This window comes from Euphorbia lathyris, chromosome 5, assembly GCF_963576675.1.
Source record: "Euphorbia lathyris chromosome 5, ddEupLath1.1, whole genome shotgun sequence".
NCBI classification, from domain to species: domain Eukaryota; kingdom Viridiplantae; phylum Streptophyta; class Magnoliopsida; order Malpighiales; family Euphorbiaceae; genus Euphorbia; species Euphorbia lathyris.
Window position 1 is genome coordinate 12,817,614 of NC_088914.1, and position 7,362 is coordinate 12,824,975.

Below are 7,362 nucleotides of genomic sequence, written 5' to 3' on the forward strand. Positions count from 1 at the left end.
TTGCCTTGTCTACATCTATTCCCTATTCCGAGATTTGATGTCCGAGCACAATTCCTCCGCTGACCATGAAATGGCATTTTTCCTAGTTTAGAACCAAGTTTATCTCTCTACATCGTACTAACACGGCCTCCAGGTTGTTCAGACAGCTTCCAAATGAATTTCCATATACCGAGAAATCATCCATGAAGATTTCCACAGTTCACTCTACCATATCATGAAATATAGAAATCATGCATCTTTGAAACGTAGCAGGTGCATTGCACAACCCAAAAGGAATGCGTCTGAAAGCGTAAGTTCCGTAGGGGCAAGTAAAGGTTGTTTTCTCTTGATCTTCAGAATGGATGGCAATCTGATTGTACCCTGAGTACCCATCAAGGAAACAGTAATATGCACAGCCCGCCAGACGTTCCAGCATCTGATCAATGAATGGCAAAGGAAAATGGTCTTTCCTTGTTGCTTCGTTTAGCTTTCGGTAGTCCACGCATACTCTCCATCCAGTTATGGCAGGATCCGATGAACACACACCGCTGGACTAATCCCCTTGATGTCATCCATCTTTCCACGCAAGTGCATCATTGTTTCTTCTTAACACCTCCATGAGTTGAGCTTTCTGATCAGGGGTTAATTTGGAAGATATAATCACCGGGCTTCCGTTTGGTGGTTCTAGGAAAGCATATTCAAGGTGCGATGGCAAAGGCTTTAGTTCAGGTTTTGATAAAGGCATAATGGGTATTTCGGGAGGTTCTTGATGAGTGGGAACAGTTTGATTAGGATGGATTGATGAAGCTTCTATTTCGATGGAACAACATGTTCCTTCACAGAGATTAACCTCTTCTCCCAAGAGTGCTTCCAATGTGTCATGTCCCTGTTCCTGCGAATCAGATAGACTTTGGAAATCATCTAAGAAATAACATGTGTCATCGCTAGTGTTAGCTCGTCTCATAGCTTCATTCATCTTAAAAATGATCTCTTCCCCATTAATTCTTAAAAACAATTGCCATTCTCCCACATCTATTAATGCTTTACCTGTTTCTAGGAACGGTCTACCGAGAATAATGGGAAGATGCAAATCTTCGTCAATATCCATTATTATGAAATCAACAGGCAGTATAAACTTCCCCACTTTGACTAACACATCCTCCACAACTCCCCTAGTGTAGCATACAGACCTATCAGCCAACTGGATGGACATTCTAGTTGGTTGTAGTTCTCCTAACCCTAGCTTAACATACACAGAATATGGCATAAGGTTTATACTCGCTCCTAGATCACACAATGCATTTTCAATATTTAACTTGCCAATAGAACATGGGATTGAAAAACTCCCTAGATCCTTTAGCTTTTTCGGAAGCTGCTGCTTGTTCTGTAAGATTGAAGAGCAGTCCCTGTTCAGTTGGATCATCGAAATGTTCTCCAATTTCTTCTTATTTGACAAGATATCTTTCAAGAATTTTATATATTTGGGCATCTGAGCAAGTGCTTCCACGAAGGGGATGTTGATGTGCAACTTCCTCAAGGTGTCTAGCACTTTTGAATTTTTCTCTTCAAGCTTTTTGTTTACTAGCCTCGTCAGATAAGGTACAGGTGGTACATAGGGAGGAGGTGTATAATACTTCTTCCCTGGTTCCTCCTGATCGTGGTCAGATGTAAGACATGTCTCGGCTGGCTTCTCTTAGTCAAGAACAGTTTATTCTTGTCCTTTCTCATTAACTCTGGAACTACCTGCACACTCAGCACTCTTATTAGGCATCAAAGGAGCATTAGTTGTTGGGGTTTAGTGTCCTATAGACAATTGTTCTAGGATACAAACTTAATGTAAATAAATTGTTCTTTATATCATTTGTTTTAATGAGATATATGTTTTATAACTATATAAAGGCAATCCCTTTTAAGCACTAAATAAAGTCTAATAAAAGGAAATCCGTAAGTTTATTTAAAGTGATTATAAAGTGTTCATACAAGCATGAAGTGAGACAAAACTTTATAATAAACTAATAAACTTAAAACCACCCCAAGTCAAGTGATATGTTTAGGATTGATATATCACTGTTGAGACTTGTATGTAACAATGTCTTCTCACTACACCATGGATTGTCTATTGCAACCATTTTTTAAAAAATGTTGCCTATGAATGTTGCATTATCTAAATTTATTTGATTCCTACTATTCATGTATGTGTAATGTAACATCTCTATAATAGATGTTGCTTTTGATACTTTTTTAGTTGTTTTATTTGAGCTATAGTAACATTTCAACAATATTTACATATAATGTTGCATTTTTTAACTTAATAATTAGATAAAGTAACATTTAACGATATAAAAATATATTTAAATGTTGCACTTAATAAGAAAAAAATTAATACTTAAGTTTATAAATCTAATTAACATTTTATAATAAAATAAAAATCAAACAACTTAAAAATGAAAGAGGAATGACGTTAAAAAATCAAGTTTAAATTTTATTTTACATTTAACTAACTTTTATATTTATATTTTATCGCTTCAAAAAAATATCTATATTTTATCATCTCATGTTTTTTAACCATATTATAATCTCATATTTTTAGTTTTAGTTTTGTCAAATTGAGTTACTAAAATTTTTAAACTGGTAAATTTAGACAGTTTTATATTGTAAAAATTTGAACTAATTAGATATTTTTTTAATATCAATAACTTGGAGTTAAGGTATAAAAATACCCGTAACGTTTTGGACCAGGAGCAATTTTACCCCTAACGTCTAAAATGGTGCAATTTGACCCCTAATATTGGAAGCCAGTAGCAATTTTATCCCCTAACGTTGATAAATTGGTTCAATTTGAGAAATAATTGATCAAACTGTCTTCTCGGTCATGAATTTTGTCATTTACACTTCACATGTGCGTCATTTTATCAATAACAAATCGCAAGCATATGTTGGCATGTGAAAAAAAATAAAAAAATATCCTGTCTTTTTGTATGAACTAGACAAAAAAATTCAAAAAATTCACCGAATTTATAAATATTAATCTCCAATTCTATTATTAAATTATAAAAAATATAATTTTTTTTAAACGAATTGTTATACAATTGGTGCAGAAAAGAAACAAAAATATCTGTGTTTTATAATAGTGTCTGAAATTGGTTCAATTTATCAACGTTAAGGGTAAAATTGCTCATTGCTTCCAACGTTAGGGGTAAAATTGCATCATTTTAGACGTTAGGGGTAAAATTGCACTATTTTAGACGTTAGGGGTAAAATTGCTCGGCCCAACACGTTAGGGGTATTTTTGCACCTTAACCCCAATAACTTGTTATTATTTAATCTATTCATGATTATTAAAATAAAACAATTTAGAAGATAATAGTTGTTAATAATTTTTTCCAAATTTTTTGTTCTAAAAAGTTCACGAAAATAATCTTAAAAAAAGTCTATGCATTTGTCAGAAGTCCATTTTTCTCTAAAATTTTCCCTCCAAAGTCCATTTTCGCTCAAAAAATTTCCCTCCACCTAATTTGGCTCTAAAAATTCACATAAATTAATTCCCTAAAATTTCCCCCCAATTTGTGGTCTCTCTTTCTCACACATGTATCCCTCAAACTAATATGTAACCCTTTCTCACCGTGTTTCCCTTCTAACAAAATTCTAAGTAATGCAGACCCTTTCTCTCTTACACATTCTCTCTCCTTTCTCCCTTCTACTCTGAACCCAAATTACATTCTCCTTCGCAGGTGGTATGGCGTAGATGGTGATAGCATTCTGCACAATCAAACCCAAATTTAGGGGTTTTCTCTGTTGTCCTTCCTTCACGACTAAGGTTAGTTCGGCTCTAAATTTATGATTTTGGTTTATAATTATCTAAATTAGTTCTAATATATGTGTAGGATTTTGTAATTGTCCAAGATTTTCTCAATGGAACAATGTTAAATGCAATATAAGAAATGTTCTTTGAATCATTACTTCAATTTTTCACATGTCGTAATTTTAGAAGAGATGTTTTTTTAACGGAGCATCTTGGAGCAGAGCAGGTGAAACATTTTTGCTGTGTATGTTGGAGTTTGTACCTGAAACTAAAGGGCTGAAAATTTTAGGATGTTGAAAAGACACCAGACAGAAGAAGGAGAAGCAGAAGGTTGTTATCTCCAACCTTCTTTTATTAAGGGAGCACTTTAGGCATTAGTGCCCTAGAAATTTATGTCTTGATTTTGCATGACTAGTATATAATTATTAGGATGTTAATCATTGTGGATTTTAATGATTTGGTAATTAATTATATTTGTGTCTGCATTTTGTCTCTGGAATTGTTTTGTAATGTTAATGTAATTGTGGTTTTAGCTTGGGAATGTTGAATTTTTGAACTTGAAATTGTCGATATGTTAATCCTTTTCTAGACCCATGGAATAAGTAGGTAGTTACTTATCTTCACAATTAATCTCATGTGATATAGCACTGTTAATTCTACATACATGCGATTTTTGTTTGGATTTTACCCTGCACCAGATCTGCTCCTTCACCAGAAAAGAAGCTGATCGTGTTTGGGTTAGAACTTAGAGCATAGTTGATTGGTATAACTTTGGTAACAATTGTAGTGAAAATTGCTAAAAAATGTTCATTATTGACCATTAGAAATCAATTTTAATTCCCTTTTCGACTCCTTTATTCTCCAAGATCTTCAAGTTATGAAACCATTGATTGAAGTGATTAGAGAACTTGTTGGATCTCAAAATGGTCTGAAATTACAAACATTACAAACATTTGCATATGCATAAAAAGCCTTCACCTTGTGCCTAGACATCAAAGTATACTACGGCTTCTCAACAATAGGTCCAACCATGTACAACCTTGCTACAATTCCCTATGCTTTATCTATTGTGATGACTACTCACCAGTACCCCCAGTAAAATTCCACCCTTATTTATTGTGATGACTACTCACCAGTCCCCCCAGTAAAATTCCACCCTTATTAATTGAAAAATTCTTGCCCATAGTGTTTCTTCAACGGAGTTTATGAGTCTGGCCTGTAACAATAGATGACATTCAAATGGTAAACATTAGATTATATGATTAAGAGTATGCTAAAATAGTGAGATGAAAATGTAAAATTTGATTGACTGTTTGTAGTATTATTTTGGTGAATGGATTACATAGGATGATTGGTCGTATTATTTCTCATATATGTTCAGCTCTTAGAGCTCGTTCAAACTAGAGTCACCAGGGATCAAAATGATAAGCATTAATATAATTGAAAATTTTAAAGTACGATGGTGAATGTACTTTTATCCTATCTAAGTAAACAGAACACTGAAATCAACTAGAATAATAATGAAAGAGAAAAGAAAGAGATAATATTCTAGATAAAAACTTGGTTCAAGAATGTGGATCCTATAATTTTCAAAGCCTAAAAGCACTTTGTAAATTGGCTTGGAGAGTGGGTAACCTTTTCCTTCACTTTTCTATTCTGTCAATTGCTTTCTAATTCTTACAAGTTATAACCTTATTCTCCCTGAATCACTTTTAAATTTTAAGTGTCCTTACAATCTTCAATTACTTTTGTTTTTGTTTTGTTCCTCATTTGATTTCAAAAGTATATGAGAATTTACATGTTTAAGCTGTTTGAAAGACCACCAAATTGGGCCTTGAAGCAACTTATACAAGAAACTGATCAACCTGCGGTGCGTCCTTTTTATGCTTTTCTTTGTTGATTAAACATTTAGAGTACATATTGTTTGTTTAACCCACAAGTAGGAATCAGAAAAGGTATTCAATTATGGTAACATCAATTGAAGAGTGGAAATTGCTCAAGTTATTAGATTGCTTGCTTTCCATATTGTAATGATCATATGCTTTTCTTTGTTGAGTAAACATTTAGAGTACATATCATTTGTTTAACCCACAAGTAGGAATCAGAAAAGGTATTCAATTATGGTAACATCAATTGAAGAGTGGAAATTGCTCAAGTTATTATATTGCTTTCTTTCCATATTGTAATGATCATCTATGTTCATAATTATTGACTGTCAGAAGTGGTTACATAGATTCATAGATGGTGTTCATATTACAACTTTTGGTGTTCTCTCTTTTTGATGTGCAGCAATTCTTGAAGGAGATATATTGAATGAACTGTGCGTGCATTATAAGCGAAGAACATCTCTTTTCTTGCAGTTCAATCCCTTTGCAGTTTATTTCTTCTTTCTCAGTTCTCTCATTATTTTATTTTCAAGTTACTGGACTTTTTTGTTTAGTGATACATCAGAATTGTGATTAAATCTCTTCAGTGATTCTGAAATTGTTTATGAAACCTGTCATATGGAAAAACAAAAGAAACCATCATGTCATATTAGTCATTGTGGTACACTATTACTTAGCTATATTTCATACTGTACACATTGACATATGGAGTCCAACATCAATAGAATTGACTTGATTTGGTTTTTAATTTAGAGGCGAAGCATGTCTCTAATAAATAAAACTAACTTGGTTTTTTTTTTTGGGTATATAGGCAAGGATTGAAGAAAAGTTGTCATTTGGAGGGGAAAAGAAGGAGATAATTAAGCAAATACCTGGAGAAGCACCATCACATGATCGTCCATGGCTTCTCCTGATACCACTGACTCTCTTGCTTCAAATTCATATTGATGAATGAAGAATGAAGAATGATTTGGGTTTGTGATGGTTAAATACTTATTGTATTGTTGAATTATAATGTTGTGTACTTTTGACGAATAATTTTTAACAGATTTTATGTTGCACATTTCCCTTTTAATAAACAAATGTTATATTGCTTTTTGTAATTTGACGTTTAGATTATTAAGTGTTATGTTATAGATTTGAAATCGCCGCTCTTGAAATTAAACAATGTTGCTTTAACGTTACAAAACGTTTGCATGATTAATAGATGATTGTTGCTTCAGGTTAAAAAGAAGTTGCCTTTACCATAAAATATTGTTGCTTTCGTTAGCAGACAAGCGTTGCTTTTGATGAAAAAGGTTGCCTTTGCTTTAAAATATGATTGCATTTTTCAAATAAAAATGCTGCTAATGGTTAAAACACGTTGCCATTATTCAAAACAATCATTGCTAAAATATAACAATATTATGTTGCTTTTGCTCATAAAATGTTGCATACACTTCAAAAGAGTGTTGCATTTGTTTGTATATAAGTGTTGCTTTAAACTAAACAATGTTGCATATACTAACTAAAGCAACATATTTTTAATATTAAAAATGTTGCTATTAGCATTAAAAATGTTACTTATTATTATTTTGTGATATAATTTTGCCTTTGGTTTATAGATGGCAACACGTTTCTTGGTGTTGCATTAGAAAAAATAAGGTTGCTTGTGACAGCAAAGGCAATGGTGAATATACCAACACTTTAAAGATG

The 7,362-nt window shown here is 32.7% G+C and overlaps 1 long non-coding RNA gene across 4 annotated transcripts; it reads left to right on the plus strand.

The window, feature by feature from the left end:
• The first annotated feature begins 3,579 nt into the window (after window positions 1-3,579).
• Window positions 3,580-6,765, plus strand: LOC136230623 (uncharacterized). Of its 4 annotated transcripts, none has more exons than XR_010689480.1 (4): window positions 3,580-3,796; window positions 4,003-4,111; window positions 6,071-6,101; window positions 6,479-6,765. It is a non-coding gene; the product is annotated as an uncharacterized lncRNA (long non-coding RNA). The 4 variants fall into 4 exon arrangements; XR_010689479.1 differs by having other exon boundaries at window positions 4,008-4,111; XR_010689477.1 differs by lacking the exon at window positions 6,071-6,101.
• Window positions 6,766-7,362: the final 597 nt, after the last annotated feature.